This window comes from Chiloscyllium plagiosum, chromosome 11, assembly GCF_004010195.1.
Source record: "Chiloscyllium plagiosum isolate BGI_BamShark_2017 chromosome 11, ASM401019v2, whole genome shotgun sequence".
In the NCBI taxonomy this organism is placed as follows: domain Eukaryota; kingdom Metazoa; phylum Chordata; class Chondrichthyes; order Orectolobiformes; family Hemiscylliidae; genus Chiloscyllium; species Chiloscyllium plagiosum.
This window is the reverse complement of record NC_057720.1, coordinates 79,246,635-79,259,935: the sequence shown is the minus strand read 5'-3', so window position 1 is coordinate 79,259,935 and position 13,301 is coordinate 79,246,635. Positions and strand designations below refer to the sequence as shown.

General features: G+C 40.5%; 1 long non-coding RNA gene across 1 annotated transcript; it reads left to right on the top strand.

The window, feature by feature from the left end:
* Positions 1-1,551: 1,551 nt before the first annotated feature.
* Positions 1,552-12,087, top strand: LOC122554798. Its single transcript, XR_006313084.1, has 4 exons — positions 1,552-1,641; positions 1,972-2,118; positions 6,697-6,911; positions 12,005-12,087. It is a non-coding gene; the product is annotated as an uncharacterized LOC122554798 (long non-coding RNA).
* The last annotated feature ends 1,214 nt before the right edge of the window (positions 12,088-13,301 follow it).

Sequence of the window (13,301 nt, the reverse complement as noted above, 5' to 3'; positions counted from 1 at the left end):
AGCCCTTCATCGGGAATGGTTCCTGATGAAGGGTTTATGCCCAAAATGTCGATTCTCCTGCTCCTCGGATGCTGCCTGACCTGCTGTGCTTTTCCAGCACCACACTCTCAACTCTGTTTTCCTCTTGGAATGAAAGAGAGGGAAATATAAAGGGAGATGAAAGTTTGTGGCTCCACTATCATTATTGGCGCAGATAGTGAAGTGCCCTGAGCGAGTGAGTAGGCAGTGCAGAGGGCATGTAGGGTTGGTGGTGCCAGGAACTAGGATGGATAACACCGAGCGAGGGTAGATGTTGTAGACAATAGAGAGAGTAATAGAGCATGAGCCTTGGAGGGAGGAGGGTACAACAGAAGAGGGAGAATGAGTGTGTGATATCGGAGAGGAAGTAGTGGTGCTTACACTGGCAGAGTGGAGAAGACATTCACATTCTGCCCACTTTGGGCTTTCCTCCAGTCAGCCAGGACTGCACTGACCCAGGAGGAAATATCAGACAAAGCTGGCCTTGTCTGGGCTCATCACCTCTTCTGCTGGTCCCAGGGGAAGAACATGTCCTCCGTCTGCACCACCCTTTCCAGTAAGATCTACAGATCCCTGCCGCAAAGTAGGGCACCAATTTTCCTGGTCTGCCATGTCTGGGGCTAATATCAGGAACTGTGCAAGGCAACTCTGGACTGACGGTGCTTGTGGGATGCCCAACGGATCTTTTAAGTTGGCACCAGCACCAACCAATTCTGCGATATCCCAGCAATGGTGATTTGTTCTGGGAATGCTGCATGTTCACATGCCATTAGATTCGGGTGAGAGAGTTGCCACAGTAGCATAGCAGGTAGCCAATGAGGTAAGTTCCGTAAGATAGAGTGATAAATCTTGCTGGCTTTATGGCAAGACAGCCTTTCAGAAACTCACCAAAACTGACATTTTAACCCCCCAAAAAAGGTTTGTTTCAGTCCCTAGGAAACAGCAGCTAAACTGTGCATGGCAGCACACTTTTGCTGAGGGACAGATACTGACCACCGCAGAAATAAATGGGAAAGAATTTTCAATAAGTGTAACAAAATAAAGCAAATAATTGCCAAGGCTGGAGATCTGACACACAAATGGAAATTGCTGGAGAAACTCAGCAAGTCTGGCAGCACTTGTGGGAAGAAAACAGAGATAAAGTTTTGAGTCCAGTGACTCTTCATCAGTGCATAGAATAAATCTATTGTGGACGCTTGTTAATAAGAAAATCAAAATTTAAAGCGGATGGTAGATTTCTAATATTTGCTTTAATGCAATGCAGTAATTCTAGATTGGATTGTGGGGTTTTTTTGGGGGGTCATTTTATATGTGAGTTGACTCATGTTCAAGTATTTTCATAACATTAAACTGTTGTCTGTGTTTGAACACACTGCAGTGCGTTGGTTAGAATGCTACTTGCATTTCTCTGACTGAGGAATGTTAGATTACTATTTATAACCCAAAATATCATGCTGGCAAACCTTGAGCCTCTTAGATGGTTGATCTGCAATCCAGTTTCCTGCTTCCCTATTACAGCAGATGAAGCAGATTGTGGTATTAGTCTGCAATAGAAAACACTTCACTGATCTTCAATCTGTAGCTGAACTACCAGACTGCAATTCATCCACAATTTATGATAAGGTAGGTCATATTCTTAATATGGTTACTAATAACAAACACTATGTTCCAGCATTTGATTTTCAGTGCAATATCTCTTCGATTTCTCTCTGATATTTTTGGAGAAACGTGAGAGTTCAAATGTTTAATTGGTTTCATGGTGAAATTTACACTTATCATGATTGAAAACCGAAATATTGTGGACATTTCATGACCTTATAAGATCTTCTCTATGTAATTCCTTGAGTGTGATTTTAGCCTTGTTTGTGAAACTGGAAAGTGATGGGATTGGATTCCTGTCCATTTTACATCCACTCTGCTGTGCTCTCCGCTGATTGCAAAATCATTTTACAGCATCATTTTCAAGTTCTCAATAGCTTGGCCATCGACTGATTGGCTCAACCACTTAGAGATGAAGCAGACGTGGGTCATAAATGGCTTAGCCGTCTATCAAGTCTCATTCTCCTCCGACAAACTCCAAAATCATTATTAAGGATAAAGGTAAGCCCCTCTCTCTCTTGTTCTATCTATCCTCGCCTTTGACAAACATGAGAAGAGTCTGTAACAGACCTCATTTACTCAGGCCCTGCTCCTTTCTCTCCTTCCCTTACCCTTACAGCTTAACATCTAACAGTCTGTATCCCGATGCGACCTATGTAACATCTATCCCTCTGTGGCCTCACTGAGCTTATTATGTCCACAGAACAATCCTCCTGCTGCCTTGACCCCCATTCCAAGTAAATTGGCCACCACTCAAGTTTCCATCCTAGTCCACCTACTGCAATGAGCATAGTTCTCCTTCTACCCGTACTCTGTGTACCTCTCTTTCAAAACCCTTTCATCTGCTGCCTCTGTCCTCACAAACCATTCGCTTGGTTCTGGCCCACATCTATTTGTAACTACAAATCAATTCCTTACCTAACTACCTGTTTGAATCTCTCCAAATTAGATCTTTTCCACCATCCTTCTGAATTCTCTTGTTTGTACTATCCAGGTAATGCATAACACAGTTACACATTGCACTGTGCAACAGGAGCCATTGGAAGGCCATCAGGTGGGGGAAAACTTGTTTATTTTTTATTTTCTCCTTCGAGCCCAGAGATGCCAAAGCTTTGCACCCATAATGCTTAGCCATTTGTTCAGCACAGAATTGAAAACAAAACTGGCTTGTGCCTGGGATGGTATTACTCAAAATGCTTCCACCCATTGACACATTGTGAGAATTCTTCAGCCTTACTTTAAGTTGTTGTGTTAAGCAAGAATCTTGTTTTTAAGTAATTGTAAATTCTTTGAGGAGGTGACCAAGCATGTAGATGAGGGTAGAGCAGTGGAGGTAGTGTACATGGATTTTAGTAAGGCATTTGATAAGGTTCCCCATGGTAGGCTTATACGGAAAGTCAGGAGGCATGTGGTAGAGGGGAATTTGGCCAGTTGGATAGAAAACTGGCTAGCCGGTCAAAGTCAGAGAGTGGTGGTAGATGGTAAATATTCAGCCTGGAGCTCAGTTACAAGTGGAGTTCCGCAGGGATCAGTTCTGGGTCCTCTGCTGTTTGTAATTTTTATTAATGACTTGGAAGAGGGAGTCGAAGGGTGGGTCAGTATATTTGCAGATGATACGAAGATTGGTGGAGTTGTCGATAGTGAGGAGGGCTGTTGTCGGCTGCAAAGGGACTTAGATATGATGCAGAGCTGGGCTGAGGAGTGGCAGATGGAGTTCAACCCTGTCAAGTGTGGGGTTGTCCATTTTGGAAGGACAAATAAGAATGCGGAATACAGGGTTAACGGTAGGGTTCTTAGTAAGGTGGAGGAGCAGAGGGATCTTGGGGTCTATGTTCATAGATCTTTGAAAGTTGCCACTCAGGTGGATAGAGCTTGTAAGAAGGCCTATGGTGTATTAGCGTTCATTAGCAGAGGGATTGAATTCAAGAGTCGTGAAGTGATGTTGCAGCTGTACAGGACCTTGGTTAGGCCACATTTGGAGTACTGTGGGAGTTTTTTAAAGGCCAGTTGATCAGAGTTCAGGACTAGCATATTTCTGTGAGGATGAAAGATAAGAATGGCAAGATTCAGGAACCTTGGATGACAACAGATATTGAAAGGTTAGTGAAAGAGAAAAGGGAAGCATTTGTATTGGTTAGGAAACCGAATTCAACAAGGCCCTTGAGGAATATAAAGAAAGCAGAAAAGAACTTAAATAAGAAATTATTAGGGTGAGAAGTGGCAATGAAATGTTCTTGGCAAGTAGAATAAATGAGAATACCAAGGCATTCTATACATCGATTAGGCAGAGGGTGTTTAAGGAAATGGTAGGTCCACACAAGGAAGAAGCAGGGAATTTATGTGTGGAGCCAGATGAAGTGGATGAGGTCCTTAAGAATTTGCATCAGCATTCACCAAGGAGACAGACATAGATGATGGTAAGGTTAGGAAGGGATATGTTGCTATTCTGGGACATGTCAACACAAAGAAGAAGGAGGTGTTGAAAAACATCAAGGTAGGTAAGTCCCCAGGGCCAGATGGGATCCATCCTAACATACATAAGATGGAAAGTGAGGAGATTGCTGGAGCCTTGACAGAGATCTTTCTATCCTCTTTAGACACATGCTAGGTCCCAAGGATAATCAAGGAAATTATAGGTTAGTGAACTTTACACCAGTGATAGGGAAACTATTGGAGAAGCTCCTTCAGGACAACTCTATGATTTACTTGCATTTGGAGAAGAATGGACTTATGAAGGATAGTCAGCATGGTTTCGTGTGGGGGAGGTCTTGTCTCACAAATTTGATTGAGCTTTTTGAGGAAGTGATGAAGATTATTGGAGTGTCGGACAGTAGATGTTATCTACATGGGGCTTTTACGAAAACAAGTCACTCATGATAGGATGGACTAGAAGATTAAGTCACGTGGGATCTACAGTGAGTGGTAAGTTGAATATAAAATTAGCCCGGTCATAAAATATAGAGGATAGTTGTGGAGAGGTGTTTTTCTCTAATTGGAGGTCTGTGACCAGTTGTGTTTCGCAAGGATTAGAGTTGGGACCTCTGTTGTTTATAATATATCAATAATTTGAATAAAAATGTAGGTGGCTTGATTAATAAATTTGCAAATGACAAAGAAATAGAAGACAGAATTTAACCTGGACAAGTGTGAGGTGATGCATTTTGGGAGGTCAAATGCAGGGGGAAAGTATATGGTAAATGGCAGGACCATTAGGAGCATTGATAAAAAGAGGGATCTAGGGTGCAAGCCCATAGCTCCCTGAAAGTGGAAACACAAATGGATAAGATGGTAAAGATGGCTTACGGCACGCTTGTCTTCAATGGTTGGACCTTGAGGATAAAAATTAACAAGTCATGTTGCAGTTATTAGTTAGGCCACATTTAGAGTATTATGGGAGGTTCTGGTCACCACATTGTGGGAAGGAAGCTTTGGAAAGGGAGCAAGAGAAGTTTACCAGTGTGTTACTTGGATTGAAGTGCATTAACTATAAGGAGAGGTTGGACAAATTTGGATTGCTTTCTCTAGAGTGTCATAGGCTGAGGGGCAACCTGATAGAAGTATATAAAATGAGGTATGGATAGGCTGGATAGTCAGAGTCTCTTTCCCAGGTGGAAATGTTAAATACTAGGGGCCCTAGGTTTAAAGTGAGGAAGAGAAAGTTTAAAGGGGATGTGCGAGGAAGGTTTTCACACAGAGGGTGGTAGGCAATGGCCTAGTGGTATTAGAATTAGTCTATCAATCTGGGGACCCAGTTCGAATCCTACAATGACAGATGGTGGAATTTTGATTCAAATAGAAAGAAATCCGGAATTAATGGTCTAATGATGACCATGAAACTAGTGTCAATTGATGGAAAAACCTATATGGTTTATTAATGTCTTTTAGGAGAGGACATCTACTATTTTTACTTGGTCTGGCCTACATGTGATTGTAGACCCATATCAAGATGGTTGACTTTTAACTGCTCCCTTTTAATTGGGGATGGTGATTAATGCTGGCTTAGCCAGAAATGCCCACGTCCCGTGAATTAATTTTTTTAAAATAGTGCCAGGCTTGCTGAATTTCCCCTTTGCTTGATAGAATATTCAGAATATTAACAGACTGGAGTGGTGAGCTGTGTTGCTGATTGATGGCAACTGTGTTCTCCTCCACTGTAATCTCTCGAATTTTATGAAATGAATTCACTTGGCTGCTCAGTTCTACAAAAAGATTAATGCAAGAGAAGGCAGTGGACAGATGGAGCATGTGTCTCCAGATCTAAGAAATGCTTATGGTCCAAAGAGACTCACCTGAGACACACAGAAACCAGAGAAGATGAGTAAGTTAAGCAGAGCCCTCCATGAAAGTGCAAATGTCACACTTGATTATATAACTGAGTTTGCAGTCAAACTAAAAATGAATTTTTCAAAATGACTGTGAGTGAAATTAAGGACACAGGCTGCAACGAAATCGAACTAAAAGCCTTGTGAAAAACAAAAGTTGGATCAATGGAATAATATTTTTTCTGAAAGGTGAAAGGATATTATAGTATGTAAAAATATATTTACTTGACACCCCCAACATCCTGGTAGTTATTGGCTGAAAGTAAAAGGGATGTTGACTGGGCCCCCGATTTGAGGCTTTAGCAGGTTAAGTGGTTGTCATGGGAGACTGATAATGTGAAATTTAGTCATCTTGTGGGTGGATTTTCAATCATGGCAAAATGTAACACTGGCAGATAGTGTTCTGGAATATATAGCCTGGTATATACCCAACCAATTGTCCTTTTCAATGACTTTAAGTTAAATTGGGGGCACCCTCTATCTTACTCCCCCATTGAAGTGGAAAGGTATACCTTTATGCTACAAATGTTGACCCGCAAACAGCTCTTGAACCTAATGTCAATTCACCAAAAACAATGCTCATCCGTATCCAGGTTTACAGCAAAAAATCTTCATGGAATCAGAATGGGAGAAGCGCTGACACCCAGCCTTCTGTTGTTTGTATTTTCAGAATGTGCGCGCACAATTCCTAAAATAGCCTCGAACTACTAGCAGATACATTAAACTTTTTAACAAGATGGGTTTTTCTTTTCAAAAGAGAGGACAGAACAAGCTCAGATGGCTGAGAACGCAATTCAATGACTGTCCAGGAAATTCCTGGATAGATTACGCTTCGCCTTGAGAGATACCTTGGAACTTTACATCAGGAAAGATGAGAAGAAATTTCAGAGGCCAACCTCAAAGGGAGTGAAACAATGCATAAAAACTGGACCATCTCCTGTGAGTTGGAGGAGATTGTGGAGATAATCTGAGGTAAAAGAAAGCAGTCTAAGCAAAATACATGGCTGTGTTTCTTCTGTCAGGAATACATAATAGAAGGGGTTAGAAACCAACTTAGTTCTGGCATGTGTCTCTGCTAGTCTGCTTTCTATTGCTGGTCTGCTATCCTGGGATTCTCCTGCTGCTGGATTAGAGTATGCTGTGAAAGCTACAGCTCACAAATATTCACAAGATGCCCCTAATCTTACAAATAAAAATGAAAAGGATGGAAGGTCATTCGTCAAAGCCACAGTCAAACAGGAAATTGGCCAACTCCTTTTGGTGTCTCTGCAGAACCCATAATATCCAAACCCAGTGCTCAACCATCAGGGTCAAAGCCTCTGGGATCATCCAGTGTAATGGCTGCAATATTTTACCATATACTCCTCAGCATATGGAGTCATAGAGTCATACAGCATGGAAACAGACTCTTCAATCCAACCAGGAGAAAGTGAGGACTGCAGATGCTGGAGATCAGAGTCGAGAGTGCTGGAAAAGCACAGCAGGTCAGGCAGCATCCGAGGAGCAGGAGAATCGATATTTCAGGCAAAAGCCTTCATCAGGAATCACAGCCCTTTCTGATGAAGGGCTTTTGCCCGAAACATGATCCTCCTGCTCCTCGGACACTGCCTGACCTGCTGTGCTTTCCCAGCACCACACTCTCAACTTTTTGATTTAACCAGTCCATGCCAACCATAATCTCAAATTAAACTAGTTCCATCTGCCTGCACTTGGTCCACATCCCTGCAAACCTCGCTTATTCGTGTACTTATCTAAACGGCTTTTAAACTTTGTAACTGTACTCACAACGACCACTTCCTCTGGACATTCATTCCACACATGAACCACTCTCTGTGTGAAACAAAATTGCCTCTTGTGTCTTTTTTTAAATCACTCTCCTCTCAACTTTAAAATATCTCCTCAAAGCTTTAAATCCCTCACCCTCAGGATTAGACACCTGCCATTCACCTCATCTATACCCCTCATTATTTTATAAACCTCCATAAGGTCTAGCCTCCACCTTCCACGCTAAAGTGAAAAAAGACTCAGCCTACCAGCCTCTCATTGGAACTCGAATCCTCCATTCCCAGCAACATCTTGCTAAATCTCTTCTGAACTCTGCCCAGCATAATAATATCCTTCCTAGAACAGATGACACAATACTCCAGAAGAGGCCTCACCAATGTCTTGTACAATCTCATCATGACATCCCAACTCCTATATTCAATGGCCTGAGCAATGAAGGCAAGCATGCTAACTGTCTTCTTAACCACCCTATCTATTTGCGATGCAAACCTCAAAGAATTATGTACCTGAACCCCCTACGTCTGTTTGTTCTACAAAACTACACAAGGCCAAATATCTTTACATATTTTTCTCCCTTCTCATTTCTAATCTGTGTGTATGTGTGTTGCTTATTTTACCTCACATTTTAATCACAAATAAACTCAAGCTTTAACACAACTAGTACCTTATAAAATGGAAATAGTTTGGAATTGAGAAAAGTATCCATGAGGGAAGAGATCCTTTGTTTTAAGTTTGTCTTGTTGCTACCAATAGCGGAGGGGAGGGGAGTGGGGGGTGTTTGTTGAATTGAGAAGGAGAGTCAGTTCCTCTCCTCTTATCCAGGATCTAACTGAATGGAGACCGTCTCCGATAACAATGGCAGAGTCTTGCAATCCAAAAATACACTTGTGCAATGATAATGTTTCAAAATGTTGCATGCAAAATTATATTACAACATTTTTTGATTTTTTGCAAGACATATTTTGATTGGGTAGGAAATTCAATTTAATAATTTTAAGATTTTTTTTATAGATATTTTAATTAGAAATTTAACATTTTTACAAGTTTACAAAAATAAACAAAACTCTCAAGTACAAACATTGATATACAATTAAATCTTAAATATATAATAACCAAAATTTAACAAAAGAAAAATACCGAGAAAAAAAAACAAAACTCAACTAACTACTAATCTAACCTACAACTAACCAGAGTGTACATTTAAGTCTCTTACATTATTCAAATAAGAGAAAGAAAAAAAAACAACGGATAACACAGAAATTGGGTAGCGAGATACGTGCTCGGAATGTGTTAACATCAAATGTAACAAAACCTGTATTCGTGCGGGATTCCTCTCCCAAGGGGCCCCCGGACCAGCCAGGTTCGTAATCTCAATTAAATTAAAGCCTTTGTTAGGATAGCCGAAATATCTGTATTCATATAATTCAAGAAGGGCTGCCATATTTTATAAAATAATTCGGTCTTTCGGTGCACCATATTTGTAAGGAAATCAAGGGGAATACATTCCATAATTAATCTGTGCCAATTTGAAAGTCCAGGGGGGCCCTCAGCCACCCAGTTTACCAAAATATTTTTCCTTGCACAGAAAGAGAGAATAGAAAATAGTCTCTTCCCATGCATGTCCAGGGAAGATAAGTTCGAAAAGCCCAAAAGGAGAGATATGGGGTCCACTTTAATTTCCGTTCCTAAAATTTCTGTCAGGACACTTGCTATTTTAGTCCAGTATCTACGGACCTTATGACAGATCCATAGACAATTTTACATTTGGGACACATTGGGAATGCCCCTGCCTTAAATTTTGACAATCGATCCGGTGCTATATGGGCCCTAAGAAGTATCTTCAGCTGGATAGCCTGAGTTCTGTTACAGATGGTGATTCTTCTGGCGTTTTCCCAAATGGCATTCCACGTTTCTATAGCGATTTCTAGTCCCAATTCCTGATCCCATGTTTTAAACAGGTTGTCCATATCTCCCGATACTTCATCAAGTAGTAAATGATAAATAGTACTGATGGAGGATACCCCCATTGGTTGTAGTACTCTACATTCTCTATCTGATTTATAAAGACTATCTAATAACGTAGTCTTCTTCTGTATATAGTTTTGAATTTGGAAGTATCGATAGAGGTCTCCATTAGGTAATCCGAATTTCTGACGCAGCTGTTCAAAAGACATCAGGACCCCAATTTTAAGATTTTTATAATGACATGAGGCAAGACGAGAGACTTTTTTTGTTGTTGCTGTTCAATGGATTGTACTGAACTGGAGGATGCAAATTCAATAATAGTTTTGAAAGGGAATTAGTTTTATGCTTGAATAGGAAAAAAAATTGCAGAGATATAGGGAAAGGGCAGGGAAATTGGACCAACCTGAGCTCTTTCATAGAGTTGGCATTTGCTCTGCTGGGATGATGGCCTCCCATGCTACATTATTGCTGTATTATTTAAAATTAAGATAATTAAATTTCTGTCTTTGCCAATAATAAAATTGTTTTTCTCAGCACCCCTGTTGATTTATCCAAATTTAGACATCACTCCTCGATAGTGTGGTGGACAAATCTATCACCTAACAATTAAACCAAGGCCTTGTGGTACAGCTTGAATGATTAAAGAGCAGAGTCTAAGACCACAATTGCAGGGCTGTACTCGTTTCGTTGCACACCTATAATAAAATTCGCTTTTACCTCGCCTCCTAATTACTGAAGAAACCCTCCCTGAGTAGTTATCTGCAGTAAAGGAAGGCGAAAGATTTTTGTGGTAAGATTAGCACTTGCTGCCTGCCACTCCAACTATGTTAATAACAACTCTTGCCAATCGAAAAATGTTGTGAACCTACAATTAAAGTAATATGATCATGTAAATATCACGTAGATGATGAATATGGAACTGAGACCTGTGCTACGTCCCTATTAATTACTTCTGTTAAATTTGTGCATCCTTTGCCACAGGTTATAAGAATGTCACATTCTAGTTACTCCAGTGAAATCTAAACTTTCTTCATGGAGAGGTTAAGTAAAGAGTCAACCCATTATCCATACCACCAGCAAAGCTGAACAGAGGATTTGGTAACTTCAAACCTTTTGCTTAGGTTCTGCTAACTTTGGGCGTCACAATGACTAAGTGGTTAGCACTGCTGCCTCACAGCGTCAGGGACATGGGTTCAATTCCAGCCTCAGGCAACTGTGTGTCTGTGTGGAGTATGCACATTCTCCTCGTGTCTGCGTAGGTTTCCTCTGGGTGCTCCGGTTTCCTCCCACAGTCCAAAATCTCTATGTGCAGGTTAAGTGAATTGGCCACATTAAATTGCCCATATTGTTCAGGGATGTGTAAGTTAGGTGCATTAGTCAGGGGTAAAGTAGAGTAATAGGGTAGCGGAATGGGTCTGGGTAGCCTCTTCAGAGGGTCGGTGTGGGCAGGTTGGGCCAAATGGCCTGTTTCCACACTGTCGGGATTCTATGAAGGTTTTGTATGAAATACTGAAAGCAAACTGTTAAAAACGCAATCAAAGGTTAATTTAAGACCATTTGTGTTTAAAATCTGTTTTTCTTTTTACACTATTTCAATATGCTGACAAAATGAAGAAAAGGTCAGTGGGAAACAGTGACACCTCATAGTCAGCACAATGAAAACAAGGCTGTTTCAATTCATATCTCATATTTTCATAAAGTAAATGTTGACTTTAGTGGCTGGGCTCCTGTTCAGAAAACACCCCCACTTCAGAAATTCTTAGTTAGCATCCAGTGAGAGATTCATAGCCAAGGTATGTAGATGCTCAGAAGACTACAGGATTAACCACCATATTGACATGTATAACGATGGAAGGGGTGTTCAAACCATTAACGAACCAACAAATCCTTTCATAGTCTCCAAAGAAAGACTGACTGCAAAGACGTTAAACCAATAAGTGTATGCTACAGCTTTGTAAAAGGCTTTAAATGTCAAAGATCAAGCTCATTTGATTTTATTTATGACGTAAAATCCACTCAATTGACAATTTACTGCTCCCCTCTTCCCACAGCAATTCATTAGTGTTTGGTCATAGCTGAGAAAGATTTTACTTTGAGTTGACACCATGGATCAGTCTACTTCCCTGGATAGTTGGTCTTTCCAGAAGGATTCTGCCTATCAAAGGGTCTGGGAGATGGGGTTTGTTCTCAAAATTTAGAGGCTGTTCTCTGGCTTACACTATCACTAATCTAAGTATTTTGCATTTCTGCCAGTGCCTTATCCAAAAGTGAGAGTGACTTTCAATAAACTCTCTTTTACTCATGTACTATTGTAGAGAATACTGGTCTCCATATTACATTCTGGATCAGTGGTGCTGGAAGAGCACAGAAGTTCAGGCAGCATCCGAGGAGCAGCGAAATCGACGTTTCGGGCAAAAGCCCTTCATCAGGAATAAAGGCAGAGAGCCTGAAGCGTGGAGAGATACATCTCACTCCATCCCCTCTTCTCAGAATCTTAATAGTATCTTAAGATAATCTTCAAACTGAAAGAAGCTACAAAGAGTTAATTATACAGCCCAGTTCATCACACAGACCAGCCTCCCATCCATTGGCTTCATCTATACTTCCTGCTGCATTGGGAAAGCAACCAACATAATCAAAGACCCCTTCCACCCTGGTGATACTCTCTTCCACCTTCTTCTGTTGGGCAGAAGATATTAAAGCTTTTACACACATACGAACAGATTCAAGAATAGTTTATTACCTGCTATTATCTGACTTTTGAAAGGACCTCTTTAATATTAATCTCTCCCTGCACCTTCTTGGCAGCTGTAACATGACACTCTGTTTGCTTACCCTTTTGCACTTGTCTGGTAAGATCTGCCTGTAAAGCATGTAAGACAACACTTTTCACTGTACCTTGGTACACATGATAGTAATAAATCAAATATTGTTTGTTTTGTTCAAATAGTATGTAAATGCTGCTGTCAGTACTTCATTGTCTTATATAATCAATAACACATGCATTCTCTTTACAAGTATGTTCTAAACAGCCTATTACAAAAATGTTATTACACACCATTAGAGGAGGTGGGATTTGAACCCAGGTCTCTTAGATCAGGAAGTAGGGACACTATCACTGCACCACAAAACCCCTCTTCAGTCTTATTATACTGTGGGTGACTGGGTTAAAATTCTTCAGCACTTCAGGAAAATTCTAACTGACTCATTTACAATGACATTTTGCCATTTTAAGAAGGCCTGGGTTAGTTTTTAGTTTAACTTGACCATTTATAGATCACTTTCATATTGCATTACTGTGAAACCTAACAAAGTCAAGTGAGGTATTTTCTGCCAATGTATGGCTAATGAAGCCATTCTGTGTTTATATTTCCTATTAACTACATTTTGTTAATAAAATTACTGTATCAATGTTGTAGCCGGTCATGATGAAAGAGATTGCTTATTCATTCATTTTAATTCAAAGAAGGATCATTACTCCTACAGCAATCATATTAGTTAGACTGGAGTTTCAATTAGAGCCCTTTGTTTAGACATTCTTATATTGTGAATTACTGCAAGTATTTATGTCTGCATGAGAAAGTACAGTTTAAAATAAGTTGTTGAGGAGGA